Genomic DNA, 19,888 nt, shown 5'->3' with positions numbered 1-19,888 from the left:
TTGGTGGGGGTGGGTAGGGTAGCTGAGCCTACTTCAGAACCCTAGCCTGTGACTGACCGTGATGCCAGAATTCAGCTCCCACTATGTAGCAGGCTCAGCTGAGAGCACATTAAATACATGATCTTCATGTTCTACCCCCAATGAAGTGGCTGCTAAAAATCCTAGGCTGAGAGATTAAGGGGCTTATCTAAGGCCACATAGAAAAACAGCAAGGACACAGTTTTTTTAGACTGCAGAATTTATTCCCTCAACCACTAAACTACCTTGCCTCTGAGAAATGTCCAAGCTAATAGTGTCCTTCAAAATCAGGGACATGGAGAGGGACTATGACTTGTCCAGGATCATCCAGAGACTCTAGGGTCAGTCAGGATCCTTGTCCCACTTGCTGACACCCATAATAGCTGCTTTGGCAGCCTTTCCCAAAGTGCATTCTGTGGAATCCTGGCCCTATAAGAAGTCCCATGGCAGACGGGTTCCCTGGTCAAGTCAGTTTGGGAATGGCTCAAAAGCTATGGGAGAACCAAAAGGGAATGACCCCAAACCGTGCAGTCTCCATAAGATGGGAGTCATCCACAGGGAAGAGTAAAGGGGAGAGAGTATGCCTTCCAGAGCTGAACCTTGACCATGAAACAGCTTCAAAACCAGAACTCCTCTCCCTCAAACCACTGTCCACTGTTCCTCCTAAGTTCCCCGCGCAGGGACTGACCCACTTGATCAAATCACCAAGACTCTTCTCCCACTGCCCAGAAATGCCAACATCCAGTCCTTGCAGCCTCTGAACTCTCCATCCACCCACATCTCCACCCCACAGTATCCCTCTCCCCTGGGTCAGCCGGCTCCCTTTGATCTCTCTGAAGCAGCCCTTCCTCACTCCATCTAATGACCTCCTTCCCCTACTCAAAACTCTTCAATAGCTCCCTGTGCCAGAGTCCAAACTCCAGAAAAGGGCTCCCTAAAACCCTCATGCCCTGCCTGCCTCCCTCCTCACTTCATCGCCAGCCACACCTGGCCTCCCTCTGCCCCCACCTCACCTCACATGTCCAGACTCACCCCACTTTCCCTCCTACATCTTTGTATATGCAGTTCCCTTTTTCTGGACTGTACTTCCCTGCCTTGCCTCCTGAGGAGCAGCTCCAGGGCCACCCCTGTTCACACATGCCCTCAATGCTCTGGCTGGCGGAATGGACTGACAGTTGCCCCTGGAGATCAACCCCTCCCATCAGACAGGGCAAGGTCCAGATCTGTATCCTCTCTGTGACCTCAGGACCAAACACAGGGTGAACCCAGTGCAGGATCACTGAGCATTTCTGAAATGATGAATGAATGAGCTGGTGAATCAATCCACTCCCAGTGACCTGGCGTGGAACTCCTGTGAGATGGGGCAGAGTGTAATGGTTATAAGTATATGGGGCAGAGGGAACTGGGTGTAAGTCCACTGCAATCTTGGGCAAGTAACCCCACCTCTCTGGGCCTCAATTTCCCTATCCATAAAATGGGAACAATAGTAGCATTTACACTACGAGGTTTGTGTGAGGCTTCAACAGTGCCTGGCACTCAGAAAGTGAGTAATAAATATTAGCAGTTATTATCACAGAGGAAAGGAAGTTCTGTCTCTTGCGCCCACATCATTGGGGTCTCCATATTCAACTCCTTTCTTCAAAACTTTGCCCTGCCCAATCACCTCACATGTCCCCTCCTCAGTGTCTCCTAGATGGTGGTAGAGACCTTGCCTCTTGGACTTGGTGTGCCCACCTGCCCTCAAGTTTCAGCATGAACCTCCCCCTTTTAATTCAGAGTTCTCCTTGCCCCAGTTTCCTCACACCTGCTAGGAAAAGCTGGGATTACAGGGGAGTCGATAATCGTAAATATTTGTTGACATTTCCTGAGCACCTACAATAAGCTGAGTAGCCTAATGTATCCATTCTCACTCTTTTTTTTTTTTTTTTGAAGACTTATTTATTTATGCACACAAGAACTGGGGCACAGATCAGAGGCGTGGGGGGTGAGAGGATTCACCAGAGACAGAGTGGGGAACAGAACAGGTGGATTGACTGAAGTACACTGCTGAGGGGAGCAGCGGGCGAGTCAGGAGAGGTTCTGCTGCACCATGTGGGCTGCTCCCTGGCGCCTGGGGATCAAACTTGTGCTGCAGTGGCTGCAGACAGTCCCATAGGCTGCGTCTTAACCCCTTGAGCCACCAGGGAGGCCCCCCATTCTCACTCTTAATAAATATTTTTTGGAAGCCTATATGCCTTGTTGTCAGCATTGGGGATGCAGTTATGAGCACAGTAGTCAAGTCTTCACTAAGCTATGGTTTAGTGAATGAGACAGACTCAAAACCAGCAGCAAAGTGTTGTCTAATTGTTCCCTGTATTAAGTACTCTACAGGAAGAGAATATGGGTGAGTATGTAAAGAGAGAGACACACCGCCCCCCTCAGACAGTATGGTAGGTAAAGAGAGCTACAAACTCTTAGCTTCTCTTCCCAGCAAGAGCCCGTTCCCCTCAAATCTGGTGCACTCATCATGTTTTAATTTTCTATATTTCATGATTCTCTGATATCTAAGGGGCCCTGATGGTCAAAGAGAGATTGCCCTTCCCAAGGTCAGCTAATTCCTAGAATACCCACAACACTCCTTTCATATGCAACCAACTAATCCATACCCCAACCACCTCCTTTCTCTAACTCCCACACACCAAGCCCTAAATCACCCCAGGGTCATGTGTTGGAGAACTAAGGATGACTCTTAGAGTCTGCCAAAATTATTTGACTGTTCAGTTGCTTACCTGCAGCTTCTTTCCCAAGGAAAATGCAATTAAAGCTCTGGGGCGCACTTTTCCCTAATTCCTTCTGCTTCCTGACCAAACCCGGTGCTTCCCACTGTGGCCCTAAATGGCATGGCATGATCCTTCATGTGGGGAAATGCGAGTGATACAAATCTTTTAGTGGCCTCAGCCTCCCCATGTCATCACTGGCATCTCCATACATTAAAAATCCCATGGGCCTCCCTGGTGGCACAAGGCATTGAGACACAACCTATGAAGCTATCCACAGCCACTACAGCATGAGTTTGATCCCTGGCCTGCCAGGGAGCTACCCCCATGATGCAGCAGACCTCTCCTGAATCACCCACTGCTCCCCTCAGTGGTGTATTTCAGTCAACTGCTTGGTCTGTTCCCCACACTGTCTCTGGTGAATCCTCTCACCCCCCACAACTCTGGCCTGTACCCCAATTTTTGCATGCATAAATAAATAAAATCTTTTTTTAAAAATTCCATGGCCTTAAATTAAGACATCCAGTAATGTCCTTTGATGGACTGTCAAATATAGCGTCAAGAATATTGTGCCAGTTTCCAGGCCTAGGCTTCAAGACACTGGCTCACTCTTGGAACTTGGCAGCCATGCTGTAAGGAAGCCCAGTCTGCCCTTGAGGAGGCCTGTGTGAAGCAGAGCCAAAGGCCTGACCAATACACTGGTTGAGCTTCCAGCCAACACCCAACTATGTGATAATTCACGTGAGTATTTCATCCCCAAATAGACCTTCTACCTCCAGATGAGTCATTCTGCTGAGCCCTGTCCAAACTGTAGGATTCTGAGCATAATAAATGTTTGTTGTTGTTGGCTGGGGTGGTTATATTGCAGTGAAAAATGGGAAGAGAAAGAGTGTAGTCTTAAGTGTCAGCGAAAGTCTGAGGAAGGAGAAAAGAACATGGTATGAGGGATAGTGGAGGAGTTTCCTGTTAAATGTGGAGGATTTAACATTTATCTCTACTTTCTCCCTCTTGAAAACCCTCTTGAAAAGTGAAGATTTAGGGAGTTGGAAAAAATGAATGAAAAACAATCACCTTATCAAGCTAATGATAGTTAAAAACCAGAGGAGGAATAGGGTTGGGAGCAACCCAGCAAGGCTAAAGGATTGAATGTTCTCAAATCTCCTGAAAGCAGAGGTGTGGTGTGGCCTGAAGGCAGGGAAAACGGTTGAATGATTGCATGAGCGGCACTTAGACTCCTAGATACTACTTATACTCCTAGGTACTCACCTGTATAGCCAGGTGGCTGCCCCACCCTATCCCTCCCTCCCTTGAACACTAGAGTCTACTTCCTAGAAAGTTTGAATCAGAGAGATCTGAACCTGGGGACACTAGGTCTGGTGGAGGTGGGATACCACAGTAAGATAGGGCTTCGAGTGAAAGACTATACTAAATAGTGACACTCAGACTCTCTCCCTCTCAGTCCCAAGAGCACTGGCAGATAATGATACCTCTCCCAATAATCAGAAATTTAAAAAATGAAGAAATTTAACTGACTTAAGAAAAAACCCACAGATTTTGAAATGCGGGGAATTCCATTGGATTACTTTATAAGCCTCCCAGAAGACAAGACCTACCCACAACCCAGGGCCCCCAGTTGGATTTTCAGAGTCTCATTCTTAATTATGAACAGCCAGCCAGGATCATCTGACATTGACAGGAAGACAGACATATGGCATGCTGGACCTGCTACTGAAAACTGCCAAATTTTCAGGAATTGGACATGCTGATTGGAATTATGTTATGTACTTTGAAATCAACCAGGATGGAAATATTTATAATCTAGAAGTAAGCAAACATAACAAATCATGGAAATCCACATTCCAGCAATGGACACTGAGAACCCAAACCAAATCAAACAAAAGCATGAGAAAAATCAACTCTGAGAAAACAGAGACCATGCAAAAAGCTGAAGAAAACTACAATGAATATTCTCAGAGTCACAAGAGAAGCTTATATCATCATCCATGAATATGAACAAGATGATGAGATAAACAAAATAAACTTCCAAAGAATAAGAGTAGTTCTGGGACCTCCTTGGTGGTGTAGGGGTTAAGTATCAGCGCTATCACACTATCACCACTGCGGCCTGAGTTCGATCCCTGGCCAGCAAGCTAACCCACATATGGCAGAGTAGACCTCTCCTGTCTTGCCTGCTGCTCCCCTCTGCTGTGTATTTCAGTAGATCCACCTGCTCTGCTCCCCACTCTGTCTCTGGTGAATCCTCTTACCCCCTGCACCTCTGACCTACACCCCAGTTCTTGTATGCACTAGAAAAAAATGTTTCTAGACATTGCCAAATGTTTCCAATTTTCCCTATCCCTCACCCTTGGGAAAAATCATCCCTAATTGAGAATCAACCTTACAGATAAAAATAATGATGATAGAAGGAAAGAGTTAATATAAAGTTGAGGAATGCAAGATAGGAGAGAAAACTTAAGAAATCAGAGAAGGTCCAATTAATAAAAGTTCCAGAGGGGAATAAAAAACAGAGAAAGGAAACTATCAAAGAAGTATAAACAAGATTTCTCATAAGCGAATAACATAAATTTATTAAAATGGTTTCTGGAACAAATGGAGGTGGGGAAGGAATACCCACACTAAGGCAATTTCAGAGTACTAAGGATAAAGACAAAGCCCTGAAATCTTTGGGAGAAAAAGTCAAGTCACATACAAAGGATCCAGAATCAGAAAGCTATGGGACTTTTCAGTAGCAATCCCTGTCACTAAAAGCTAGTGGAACTTTGTTTGGCAGATTAGTGATAGCTGCAAATTCTTTGGCTTCCTTCCCATTGAGAGGTGAAGACTGATCCCTTCCCCTGCAATCTCATCTTGACCAATAGCACAAGTGACATTCTGGGACTTCAGAAACGTTACCCTCACACCACGATTTTTGAGGCCCAGAGATACCTTATGAAAATTCAACACCCCTGAGGCCACCATGCTTTAAGGAAACCCAAGCTAACCATGTGAGGAGGCTTATGTGGCAAGAGAGAGCAAAAGTCCCAATGAGCCCCATGGTTCTTGCCTCTGCCTTGCACATAATCCCAGCTAAGGTGCCACACACCATGAGCAGAGTTGAGCAATCCCTGCTGTGCTCTGTCCAAATTCCTGACCTGCAGAATCATGAGCTATAAATTATTGCTTAAGTCCCTACATTTGGGAGTATAGAACACTATACTATAGCTAACAAGAACACTATACTCAAAATATGGAAGACACACTATCTCCAACCTAAAATTCTATACCCACAAAAATTATCAGGGCCTCCCTAGTGGCTCAAGGGGTTGGGTGTCAGCACTATGAAGCAATCTTCAGCCACAGCACCATGAGTTCGATCCCTGGCTAGGGAGGTGACCCACACGGCACAGCAGACCTCTCCTGTCTCGCCCGCTGCTCCCCTCAGCAGTGTATTTCAGTCAGTCTGCCTGTTCTGTTCCCCACTCTGCCTCTGGGGAATCCTCTCACCCCCTGCACCTCTGGCCTACACCCCAGCTCTTGTATGCATAAATAAATAAATCTTTAAAAAAAAAAAAACTACCCATCACATAGTGGGCAAAATAAGAAGAATTTCAAGCTTGCAAGGCCAAGAAATATGCCTCTTATGTGCCTTTCTTGGAAACTACTAGATAATATAATCCATTATATCCAAGAAGTAAACCTAGAAAAGGGAAGAGAAGGAATGTAGAGAATGGAAAGCCAACTGGGGAAAGGTGGGATGGGATTCCCAGATGATGGTGAGAGAAGGCATAGGATTTCAGCTGGATAGCAATGGTCCTGATGGGAAGCAGAGTTCAAGGGTACTCCAGAGCTGTCTAAGAAAAAAGAAACATGATGGGTTTGTTGAACATCTTGAGAGAGTTTTACACCACTGTTTAGAGCAGAAGGGCAAATTTGTTGTACTATGTAGATAAATAGGCAAATGAAAGCAGTAAGTTTGGGGGAAGGGACGGCTGTGCTCAAAGGGTCACAGAAACATAGCACAGTTGATCTTGAACACAAGTATGAGCTGTCCACTTATACACAGGGTTTTTCTTTCACTAGGTTTCATGTTCATTGATTCCACCAACCACTGATGTGGGTGGGATGTCAGTTGGTTGAATGGTGGATGGGGAACCCAAACATCGAAGGACCAACTATAAGTTATATATGCATTTTCCACTGGGGTGAGGGCAGTCGGCTCTTCTAACCACATCCCCCACACATACATTTTCCAAGGATCAACTGTGCACTGAGTGGCTCATGAGGCACAGACATTTCCACAGTGGGCAAAGCATCCACGTAGTAAGGATCAGAGAGGGGAAACATGTTAGGATGTAAGAAAATTAAATTCTTATCTTGCATTTTGAAGAAATCTATTGATAATGGCTAAAACTTTTAAAAATCACAAATCATAGTATAAGAACATTATTTAGGAATGTGGTGCTAAGTGGAAGAAGTAGTAAAAGAAGATGAAAGCAATTGTCTCTAGAAAGTGGGTACTGGGGATGTGGTGTGCAAGACAGAGAGAGGCTGGCTTCTGTTATGTACCTTGCGGTATTGTCTGAATTTTTGAAAGTAAATACCTGCCTGCTCTGATAAAGCATGCATTGTTACAGGGAACACAGACAATAGGAGAGGTGGCCCTGGGTCAGGTAAGAATGAGGTGTGTTCTGGAAATTGAAAAGGGTTGCACAGAGGGAGCCCTGGGACAGAGGACAGTGGCGGGGGACAGACAAGGTGGGAAGCAGGCAGGAGCCAGGTCATGCCAGGCCCTGCAAGGTACGGTAAGGATGGTTTTGGTTTATGCTAAGAAAAATTCAAGATCATTTCAAGGTATTAAGCACGGTAGTGACAGGGACTAGTTTACCCTTCTAAGAGATCTTTCCAGTTGCGGCATGAGGGTGGATTGGAATGGTGGTCGCAGGGTTGGAGAGAAGGGACAAGAATAGAGATATATTTTGATAGCAGGATATTTGGAAATCGTATCATTTCATCTCTGTAGCAGCCCATTTTAAAGACAGGGAAACAGGTTCCCAGCAATCTGCGGAGGATGTCACAGCTAGACGCAGGAGGGATTCGAACCCAGCTCCCCCAGGCTTGCGGCCTTGTCTCCTTTGCGCAGAGGGCAGGTTGCTGTCCTCGCTGCCCCCCAGGGCTCCAGCAGGAGAGAAAAATCACAGCTCAGCTGTGTACCCCAAACCTTCAAAACAGTTGTCCTCTTTGACCCAGTCATCCAATTAACCTAAAAATGAGGAAACACTTTGCAGAAAGTTGATCATCACAAGTGATTATTTATAATCACGGAAAATGGCAGTGTCCTGTACAAGAAATATAAGGAAAAGGTGAAGAAAGAGGTGGACAAGCTCTCGGTGGGACAATGAACAGCTGTTGAATATGATGGCACCGAACAGAAATAGGGAGCCCATAAGGAACACCTATGGGCTCCAGGTGCCAGATACCTCGAATCCTTTGAGGTAGGTACCATTCTACCCTCTTTACATATAAGGAAAGTAAAGTTCAGAGAGGTAGGGGTCAAGTGTAGTGACTGAGGTGGTCTTGGAGCTGGTTGTGGAGGTGGGGCTGGGGACCACACTGTAGTTGGGTTGGGGGATGATGATAGAAGGGATGGGTGTGCTAGTATCATTTGCAATGATGAAGGTGAAGATCCAGAGTTGGTGGCAGTGATGTTTATGGGGTGGAGATGATAGGGGGGTCCAATGGATTTGGGTAGTGGTGATGGTGGTGAGCTATTGGTGTCCACCATTTGAACACTGGATGGACAAAGGTGGCTGGGCGTGGACCTGCCATTCCCTTGGGGTGTGGTCTTGGGCCTAACCACTTCATCTCTCTTATTTTCACTTCTGCTCTTTAGAGGTGAGTCAACTGCCAGATATACAAGGTATATTCCTCAACATAACAAAGTTCATCTCAGTGAGGTTGGGAAGACAGGAAATGTCTGGGATTTCCCATCCAAGTCCCCAGGGAAGGGGAGCCAGCAAGGATGGGCCAGCTGCTGTGCAGCTGCTGGCTCTTTGCATCCATTACCATTTAGACCTCAGCCATCCGTGGTCACAGACGGGAAGGCACATGATCTAGTTGGCAATGGAATCAGAACCCAGTGCAGGTAGTCTGTGCTCTCTTTCTAGGTTTCTGGCTTTCTCTTTCTCACTGCCCTTCAGAGACCCTGGGACCATCTATACTCTAGAAAAGACAGCGACCTATTGCCCAAACTCCCTCCCCCCAACTTCCAATATCTCCCTACTCCTTTCCCTTTCCTTACTCCCCAAAAGAGAAGAATCAAAAAAGACACACATAAAAGAGTACTCCTCAGCCTTAAGACTAGATGTTGTCATTTACAGCAAAAAAGGAAAGAGTTGGGGGAATCAGGCACAATAGGACAAGCCAGAATGACAAAGACAAACCCTGGACATTTAAGTAGCAGATGAATTGACAAAGCAAAATACTAATAAAAACTAGCAGCCATTAATAAATAAAGTAAGGTTTCTGAAGTTAAGAGGGAGAGAAGAAGGAGAATGTATCAAAGGGATATAAGGAATGGTGATGGGGGAAAAAATGAAAACAATGTAAAAAATTTTTAAATAAATGGTGTACTCATTGCAAAGCTCTCAATATACTAAAAACCATTGAATGACATACTTCAAATGTTCCTTTTTGTACATATGGTATACATGGTAAATAAATTACATCTCACAATGAGAAAGAAAGAAGGAAAGGAAGGAAGGAAGGAAGGAAGGAAGGAAGGAAGGGAGGAAGGAAGGAAGGAAGGAAGGAAGGAAGGAAGGAAGGAAGGAAGGAAGGAAGGAAGGAAGGAAGGAAGGAAGGAAGGAAGGAAAGAAAGAAGGAGACAAACAGCTGAATTAGTGTGGCCTCTTGGCTCCCACCCCATGAGAGATGCAGGCCCCTAGAAGTCCCCTCCAATTTGGAAGGGACACACCCTCTCACCCAAAGCCTGCAAAGTGCTGTCAGCCACAGCTCACAATAGCCCACAGTGGCAAGGCTTTCTAGAATTTGAAGACAATGGGAGTGGGCACCCTGGCCAGTCCAGGGGTCTCAGGGGGGCCAGCAAGGGAGGCGGCCTTTCTTGCCCAAAGGCAGGGGGATTCAGGCACCATCCCCTCTGCTGCTGCCTCCACACAGGTTTACTTTCACTTTTTTGTGTATTTTTTTAATGTTTCCCAGCTGCAGGAATGATCATTCCAGGGCCGGGTGAGGAAACGGAAGCTCCGAGAGGTAGACATAAGAATAAGGGCCCACGCACTCGACACAGATATGCTCCAAGTCAGGAAGGCCCAAGCAAGCCTTGGCCTGCCCTGCACTCAGCTCCATGGGTGTCAGCCCTCACCACAGGGCAGATGCCTGCCCAACCAGAGTGCCCTGGTGCACAGACATGGCCCTGAGGGTACCAGTCCCTGCAGCAGGGCCCCTCCAGAGCCCACCTCCAGCTTGCAGAAAGATATGGAATCAAATGCCCTGGCTCAGATTCTAGCATTTCACTTCCTCCTATGCCACCCCTCAGCTCTTACCCACTCTGGGCCTCAGTTTCCCTGCTGAGAAATGGGGTGAAGAAAGGAGCCATGGAGTCTTGTCATTAGTCACAGACTTTTCTGTCAGTTGGCTCTCAAGGTTCTCCAAGCCCCAATTTTGTGTCTGATAACACAGCCCAGAAGTCCCTGTCTCCAGGAACAGACCCTGGTCTGGCTCCAGCCCTCAGCTGAGTCTTCCTCTGGAGCACCAGGGCCTAGGATGAGCCCAGCCAGAGGCCAGCTTGCACTTGGTCCCAGTCGTACACTTCCCAGCGATGGAATCCACCACTGACCACAGGTTCCTCTGCCTTGGGGACACTCCAACTTCTTTTCTGCACTATTACCCTTCTCAACCTGGAAACTGAGACCAAGGAGAGTTCTCGAGTCCACTCACAGTCAAGATGGAGCTGAGATCTAAACCCAAATTGGAGGAATTGGAACCCAGCTTTTTCTCCTCATGTTCTAGGGTCTCCAGTCTCAGGCACCCTGACTTCAACTGCCTTGAACTTCCCGTGAAAAGGGCCTGTTCAGGTTAACTCATTCTGGGGAACCAACCCCCCTTTGGCCCTGTGAAGAATCCACAGTCGGTCCAAATTACCCCAGGACTTAGAAGGGAAAGAGGCACCAGAACCCCAGGAAGTATGTTGCCGCGGACCAGCACAGCAGTAGACGATGAGGCCGTCTCAGGGTTGAGAGAAACGCGCAGGGTGGTCAGGGAGTCGGCGAAAGAATGACTATGTTTAGCACAAACTGAGGCCTTGCAGCCTTGCAGGCTGGGACTCAGCTACAAAGCCCCCAATCCAGCTCTGGTGGCCCTGCCTCTGCCCGTAGCTCCATTCAGCTGCAGGGGAACCGCCCAAACTTGTCTTCGTCCCAATAACACCACTCAGTCCCTACCCCTGGCCAGAAAACCCTACACCCTGCTTCAGCAGGGCCCTGTGATCCTTACCTGTGCCCCGGCAGGTACCGCGGGGGCGGCAGTTGGGCATCGACCAGCACAGGTGAGCACAAAGTGAGGCCTGCAGCGCCACTGCAGACTTTAGCACCACCACCCTGAGCAATCATTAACCCTGCCAGAGGCGTGACTTCCTGGATGGAAATGACTCCTCAGCAGGCCTGCTCACTGCTGGGGACAGGGCAGAAGGGCAGGACCAAGACAACCATTCCTCATTCCCAGAAGCCCAAGTCCAGGCCACAACCCAGAGGACCTGGGGAGCAGGGCCAGTACTGGGGCAGGCAGGAGGTAGGGAAGGTGACAATGAGAGTTGGGGGAATGACATCAGGGCTCAAAGTCCCCTCCTGCCACAAGATTCCTCAGTGTCAGGGGACCTGTGGAGAAGGCAAAAGAGGGTGAGGAGAAGGAACTAGAAATATAGGGTAAGAATCATACAGGGGGGCCTGCCTGGTGGCGCAAGGGGTTAATCACTGCACTATGAAGCAATCTGCAGCCTCTGCAGCGAGTTCCATCCCTGGCCAGCCAGGGAGCAACCAACATGGCAAAGCAGAACACTCCTGGCTCGCCCGCTGCTCCCCTCAGGAGTGTACTTCAGTCAGTCTGCCTGTTCTGTTCCCCACTCTGTCTCTGGTGAATCATTTCACCTCCCACACCTCTGGCCTGTACCCCAGCTCTTGTATGCATAAATAAATAAATCTTTTTTTTAAAAAAAAAAAAGAATCAAACAGGGGTTTTTCACAGATGAGGGAGGACAAATGGAATTTGCATGAAGTTAGATCCTACTGTTGCTATTATTCCCTCCTATTGAGATCTTCAGGGGGTATCTCCCCACCCCTGAGCTAGCTTTAAATACTATGCCTGTGCCCAACAAGGCACACCTGCAACTCTTCCTCCAGCCACACTGCCTCACCATCCCAGTGTTGAAACAGGACAGAAGCGGTCCTCTTTGGGGTGGATGGCCTGGGGAAGTCACTGGCTCTCTCTAAACCAAGCTGATTCTGTCTGGACCCTGGGGCAGTGGGTCTTCCTTGGAGGGTGAGACCCAGCCCAGCATGGGCACTCACTGAGGCCTGGAGCAGCCAAGAGAGAGCATGAGATGTAAATGCTCATTTAGCTTCAGGGAAGTCCTGGAGGAAGATGTCCTTGTGCCTCCAGAGAGGCTTCTGAATAAGCATTTATTGATTACCTACTGTGTGCTTTACATCATGGTCTTGCTGATGTCTGAATGGCCAGGGGGAGATAGGTACCATCATAACTGTGACCACTCTACAGAGGAAGAAACTGGGATCAGAGAGCAGAGGTGACTTGCACAGCCAGGACAGCAACATCTCTGACTGCAGCACAGAGGCTTTGTCATCAGTGAAGAGTTCTCCCCTGTGAAGTGGAGGCCTAATCCATTTCCCCTTCTCACCCCCAGAAAGTCTTCCCTGTTCCAGCTGTCACTTTCCGTGGTAACAACAACGTTTTTCCTTTGAGGAATCTTCTTACCCCCCTCATCGCATGCCCCCCTCATGGCATGCCCCCCTCATCCCATAGAGGTATATGATGGGCCTGGCCAATCAGAACACAGCACCCCCCTATCACAGCGGCTGATTCTGATTTGGTCATGTGACCACAGCTGGACCAATAAGAACTAACAGATCTCAAATACTTCGTTCGAATTATTGAGAATGAGAACTTTGTTGGTCTCTCCCCTCTGAGATGTCAACACTGTAAGAAAGTGATGTCTAACAGCTGTCTCACTACCACAAGAATAAGGTCTATTGAGAAATAATCGAAGGCTGAGTTCAGCTAAGAAATGGAGACACACGGATTCCTCATAACTTTTTTGTGAGCCCTGAAATGTAGTCTCCACCACCTCGGCACTCTTCAACTGTTAAAGCAATACATTTCAAGCAATTGGCCAAATCAGTCTGTCCTGGTGACAGTTCTCCTCAAAGCAGGAAGTCCCCTATCTCGACATCACCCCACTGAGATGCTAGGGAAGAGGCACAGGCAGAGATGAGGTTGAGAGAGGCTGGAATGACCTTGGCTGGGCCATCTCCCAGAGGCTCAGCCTCCCGGGGTCCCCACCTCTCCCTGTAACATGCTGTCAGACACCTGCATTCATAACTTGGAGAAAACACTACTGCCTTCACGGGATTCTTGTGAGGGTAATATAGTTGAGAAACTGTTCTTGGCATGGGGCTGGGCACATAGCACAGACCCTCCCCCTGACTTGTCTAGACTCCCAAGACATTGAGCCCAGAGCTTTCTCAGGCCTTGTCATTACCCTCATGGCCCTCATGTCAGGGGCCATGCCTGATTCACACGCAATAGATGTCTATATGCCAGGCACTTTAACAGGGATGTTTGTTCCCCAACCCTCCAGACTTAATAAATTTTCAAAATGTATTTGCTCCATGTACATCCATGTTCACAGCAGCATAATTCACAATCACTGAGATACAGATGCAAACCAATGGTCACTTATATAGATTTGGTATAAGCAAAATATGGTATAGACATACATGGGCTATATTATTCAGTCTTTAAAAAGAAAGAAATCAAGGGGGCGGAGCAACATGGCGGCGAGGAGACGCTGCGAGTAAGATCTCCCATTAAAAAAAGTTAATAGGGAGGAAAAGCGGCAGGTCCCAGTGAGAACTGGGACACGGAAGATAAACGGGTGACTCCAGCAAACTACCCGAAGAAGAAAGTGGCCATAAAAGAGGACCAGAAGGGAGGGAAGCGCAGAACCCTGCTCCCCTCCCCCGCCCACAAAGTCGGCGCTCTCCGACCAGGAGGGAAACAACAAACCAAAACGGCCAACAAGAACAAAGGACGCAGCAAGCGGGACTGTGAGTGGAAAGGAACTATTGCAGCCACCACACCCCGTGAACGGGAGCTGAGGCGAACCCTGCAGGATTCGCCGCGGCGGTGAGCGAACGGCTCCGGGAGCCATTAGAGAAGAACAAAGACCCCGGGAGACGCGCACACAGCCCGGGCTGCCGGTAAGCTTGCGCGCTTGAAAAGCAAGTGCAGACCGGGATCGTGGCTGCCCAGGTCCCCGCGCCTGCGACCTAGGCTTGCGGGGAGACGCACGGAGGTCCTCACTGAGGTGAAGGTCCCTCGCTGAGTAAGCAGGAACCAGGCACCCAGGCACGGGAGCGGTGCAAAAGGCGCCATTCCCGCGCCACTGAAATGGGCTACAGCCCGCGTCCTGGAACTGAGGGCTTTGAACTGAGACCCAGGGCACGAAAATTCGGGGCGTGGGTTCACCACGACGGTGGGGCACAAGGCAGACACAGCACCCCAAAGCTGTTGAGGTGTACCCTACCATTCCCGCTCTGTTCCCTGTCCCACGGGGTGGGGGGAGGCGAAAAACAGCCCCCCAAGGACAATAGGAGAGATCTCTGGCGCCACCTAGCGACCAGGAAAAAAAAGTCACTAACACCCCATAGAACAGGAAATTTCTTAAGACTGCTTGAAAAGGGCGGAAGGCTTCTGGAGGACCCAGTGGCCAGCCAGGAAGTTATTCCACGCCACGCCCCTTCCGACCAGCAGTCTGAGCCCACAGAGGGAGCAGGCACCCACGTCCGGGGCAGACCGGGTGCGCAGAAGAGTGTGCCTGAAACCGGAGGCGCAGGGACTGCATCCCGCTTCGCCATTTGAGAACAGGGACATTTCTTCAGTAAAAACTGCCTAAAACCAGCAGAAAGCTCCCCCAGAAGACAGAGATGGCTCCTGGAAGAGCCAGAGGGGAGCGGAGAAGTTCACCCAAGATGCCAGTCAGTCCGAGCAACACAGTGTCCCAACGCATACGACAAATTAGAAAACAGACAGTAGGGAGTAGAAGAACCACACGCAACCTAACAACTCCTCAGGAAAGAAGCACACCACAAAAAGAAAACCACCCCCCAGATTGCAACGACAGCAACTTGGAAGAACTTCTGAACCTTCCAGAAAGAGAATTTAAAATTGCCATGATTAAAAAAGTGATAGATCAGAAGAAGGAAATTGAGTCCCTAAAGAGGGAAAACAATGGTCAGAAGAATGAAATTGAGTCCCTAAAGAGGGAAGTAAAAGAAATGCAGGAGATCAAAGAATTAATGGAGGAACTAAAGAACTCCGGGAAAAGCAAGGAAAGCAGAATAGATGAAATGGAAGAACGAATAAGTTCTCTTGAAGACACAGAAATAAAAAGAACCAAAACAGAAAAGGAAAGAGAAGTACGAAGGAAAAAGAATGAAGAAAGACTTCGGGAACTATCTGCCTCCATGAGGAAAGGAAATATAAGAGTTATAGGAATTCCAGAAGGAGAGGAGAGAAATGTAGGAACAGAGAAAATATTCCAGGAGATAATTGAAGAGAACTTCCCAAATGCGAAGAAGGAGCTGAAAATTGATATACAAGAAGCAAGAAGAACACCAAACTTCCACGACGAAAGGAAAAACACAGCAAGACACATAATAGTAAAGCTCCCAAGAATCCAGGACAAGGAAAAAATAATGAAGCTGACAAGAGGGAAGAAACAGATAACATTCAAAGGAAAACCAATCAGGCTGACATCAGACTTCTCTGAAGAAACACTACGGGCAAGGAGAGAGTGGAGGGACATAGTCAACAGACTCCAAGAAAACAGATGCCAACCAAGAATACTCTATCCCGCAAAGCTCTCTTTCCTCCATGAAGAAAGAATATGGACCTTCCCAGACAAAGAGAAACTCCGGAATTTCATTACGAATAAACCCCCACTCCAAAAAATACTACAAGGAATCCTAAAACCAGAACCTCAGAGGGACGAATAACAATGAAAGAAGACCAAAAAAAAAAAAAAGTTATTAAAAGAATAAATAAAATCAAAGGAAAGACAAACATAATGGCAAATACAGATGCTAACATATCAATATTAACTCTAAATGTAAATGGACTAAACTCTTCAATAAAAAGACACAGAGTTGCAGCCTGGATTAAGAAACAAAACCCAACCTTTTGCTGTCTCCAGGAAACACATTTAGCTACAAAAGATAAAAATAGGCTCAAAGTCAAAGGATGGAAAACAATCCTACAAGCAAATGGGCCAAAAAAGAAAGCAGGAACAGCTATACTTATATCAGATAAAACAGACTTCAAACTCAAAAAAATAAAAAGAGACCCCAATGGTCACTACATTATGATTAAGGGGACAATACTTCAAGAAGAAATAACACTCATTAACATATACTCACCAAACGAAAGAGCACCAAAATATATCAGACAACTGTTGTCCTCTCTGAAAACAGACATCAGAGAAAACACATACGTAGTGGGAGACTTCAACACACCACTATCAACAATGGATAGATCAACAAGACAAAAAATAATTAAAGAAACTAAAGCTCTAAATAAGGACCTAGAGCATTTGGGCTTAACAGACATCTATAGAACACTAAACCCAAAAAAAACGGAGTACACATTTTTCTCAAGCGCACACGGATCATTCTCCAGGATCGATCACATACTGGGGCACAAGACAAACATCAACAGATACACCAAGATTGAAATCATACCAACCATCTTTTCTGACCACGAAGGCATCAAACTAGAAATAAATCATAAAAAGAAGGCAAGGAACTATCCTACCTCATGGAGATTAAAAGCCACACTACTGGAAGACCACTGGGCTAACGAGGAGATCAAAGAAGAAATTAAAAAATTCTTTGAATTGAATGACAAGGAGGACACCAATATCCTAAATGTATGGGATGCAGCAAAAGCAGTAATAAGAGGAAAATATATAGCAATAGAAGCTCACATCAAAAAACAAGAAAGAACTCAAAGAAACAACCTAATCTCGAAGCTCAAAGATCTAGAAAAAGAACAACAAAAAAAACCCCAAAACCCAAAAGAAATAATAAAACCCCAAAACCCAAAAGAAATAATAAAAACCAAAGCAGAAATAAATGAAATTGAAACTAAAAAAACAATCCAAAAGATCAATGAAACCGAGAGCTGGTTCTTTGAAAAAATAAATAAAATAGACAAACCCCTAGCCAGGCTCACAAAGGAAAAAAGGGAGAAAGCACAAATACACAGGATCATAAATGAAAGAGGAGAAATCACAACGGACACAGCAGAAATCAAAAGAATAATCAGTAACTACTATGAACAGTTATATGGAAACAAGTTCAACAATCTAGAGGAGATGGACAAATTCCTACAACTCTACAATCATCCAAAGCTAGATAAAGAAGAAATAGAACACCTAAACAGACCAATTACAAGCAGCGAAATTGAAATGGTAATCAAAAACCTCCCCAAAAACAAAAGCCCAGGACCTGATGGATTTACAAATGAATTCTACCAAACATTCAGAGACAAATTAGTGCCTATCCTTCACAAACTCTTCCAAAAAATTGAGAAGGAAGGGACAATACCAAACACGTTCTATGAAGCCAATATTACACTAATACCAAAACCGAAGAAGGACAACGCAAAAAAGGAAAACTATAGGCCAATCTCCCTAATGAACACTGATGCAAAAATCCTCAATAAAATTTTAGCTATCAGAATCCAACAATGTATCCATAAGATAATTCACCACGACCAAGTTGGATTCATTCCAGGGGCACAAGGATGGTTTAACATCCGAAAATCAATCAACGTTATCCAACACATCAACAAAAAGAAATATAAAAACCATATGATAATATCAATAGATGCTGAGAAAGCTTTCGACAAAGTGCAACACCCATTCATGATAAAAGCCCTTGAAATTCCTGGGATACAAGGAACATACCTCAACATCATAAAGGCCATCTATGACAAGCCAACAGCCAGTATCATTCTCAATGGTGAAAAGCTGAAAGCAATTCCATTAAGATTTGGAACAAGACAAGGATGTCCACTCTCACCACTGCTTTTCAATATAATACTGGAAGTCCTAGCCAGAGCAATAAGACAAGAGAAAGACATCCAAGGAATCCAAATAGGAAAAGAAGAAGTCAAACTATCACTATTTGCAGATGATATGATAATATACATAGAGAACCCCAAAATCTCCACAGAAAAACTAATTCAACTCATCAATCAATTCAGTAAAGTGGCAGGATACAAAATCAACACGCAAAAGTCAGTAGCCTTCCTATACACAAACAATAAATCTGAAGAAGAAGAAATCAAAAAAACCACCCCTTTTATTATCGAAACAAAAAAAATCAAATATTTGGGAATAAATCTAACAAAAGAGGTAAAGGACCTATACAAAGAAAACTATAAAACACTGTTAAAAGAAATAGAAGAAGACACAAAGAAATGGAAAGACATCCCCTGCTCATGGATTGGAAGAATAAACATTATTAAAATGGCCATCCTACCAAAAGCAATATACAGATTCAATGCTATTCCAATCAAAATCTCAATGGCATTCTTCAAAGAAATAGAACAATTATTGATGAAATTCATATGGAATCACCAAAAACCCCGAATAGCCAAAGCTCTACTGAAAAAAAAAAGAAGGAAATGGAGGCATCACACTCCCAGACTTCAAACTATACTACAAAGCCATAATCATCAAAACTGCATGGTATTGGAACAAGAACAGATATACAGACCAATGGAATCGAATAGAAAATCCAGAAAGAAACCCACAGATTTATGGTCAACTAATCTTTGACAAAGGAGCAAAGACTATGCATTGGAGCAAAGAAAGTTTGTTCAATAAATGGTGCTGGGAAAACTGGGTCGCTACATGCAAAAGAATGAAGCTTGACCACTACCTCACACCATGCACAAAAATCAACTCAAAATGGATTAAAGAACTAGACATAAGACCTGAAACCATAAAATACATAGAAGGAAATATAGGCGAAACACTACGGGATTTGCACATCAAAGACATCTTTACAGACACATCACCCAAAGCAGTGATAGTGAAGACAAAGATAAACAGCTGGGACTACATCAAATTAAAGAGCTTCTGCACAGCAAAAGAGACAATAACAAAAACAAAGAGAAACCCCACCAACTGGGAGAACATTTTTGCACCCAACACTAATGATAAAGGACTGATCACAAAAATCTGCAAAGAGCTGATGAGACTCAGCAACAACAAAGAAAATAATCCAGTCAAAAAATGGGCAGAAGAGTTAAAAGAAACTTCTCTGAAGAGGAAATGCAAATGGCCAACAGACATATGAAAAAATGTTCAACATCACTTGTAATCAGGGAAATGCAAATCAAAACTACCATGAGATACCATCTCACACCAGTGAGAATGGCACATATTAAAAAAACTAGCAACAACAAATGTTGGCGAGGTTGTGGAGAAAAAGGAACTCTTCTGCACTGCTGGTGGGAGTGCAAACTGGTCCACCACTATGGAGAGCTGTGTGGAGATTTCTGGACCTACTAAACATAGAGCTTCCATATGATCCAGCAATTCCACTCCTAGGTATTTACCCAAAGGACACAGAAACATCAATTCCAAAGAGCACCTGTACCCCTATGTTTATAGCAGCACTGTTTACAATAGCTAAGCTTTGGAAACAGCCCAAATGCCCAAAAATAGATGACTGGATCAAGAAGATGTGGTACATATATACCATGGAATATTACTCAGCATTCAAAAAAGATAA

Source organism: Talpa europaea (genome assembly GCF_964194135.1).
Source record: "Talpa europaea genome assembly, chromosome: 9".
In the NCBI taxonomy this organism is placed as follows: Eukaryota; Metazoa; Chordata; class Mammalia; order Eulipotyphla; family Talpidae; genus Talpa; species Talpa europaea.
Note: the sequence above shows the minus strand (reverse complement) of the source record.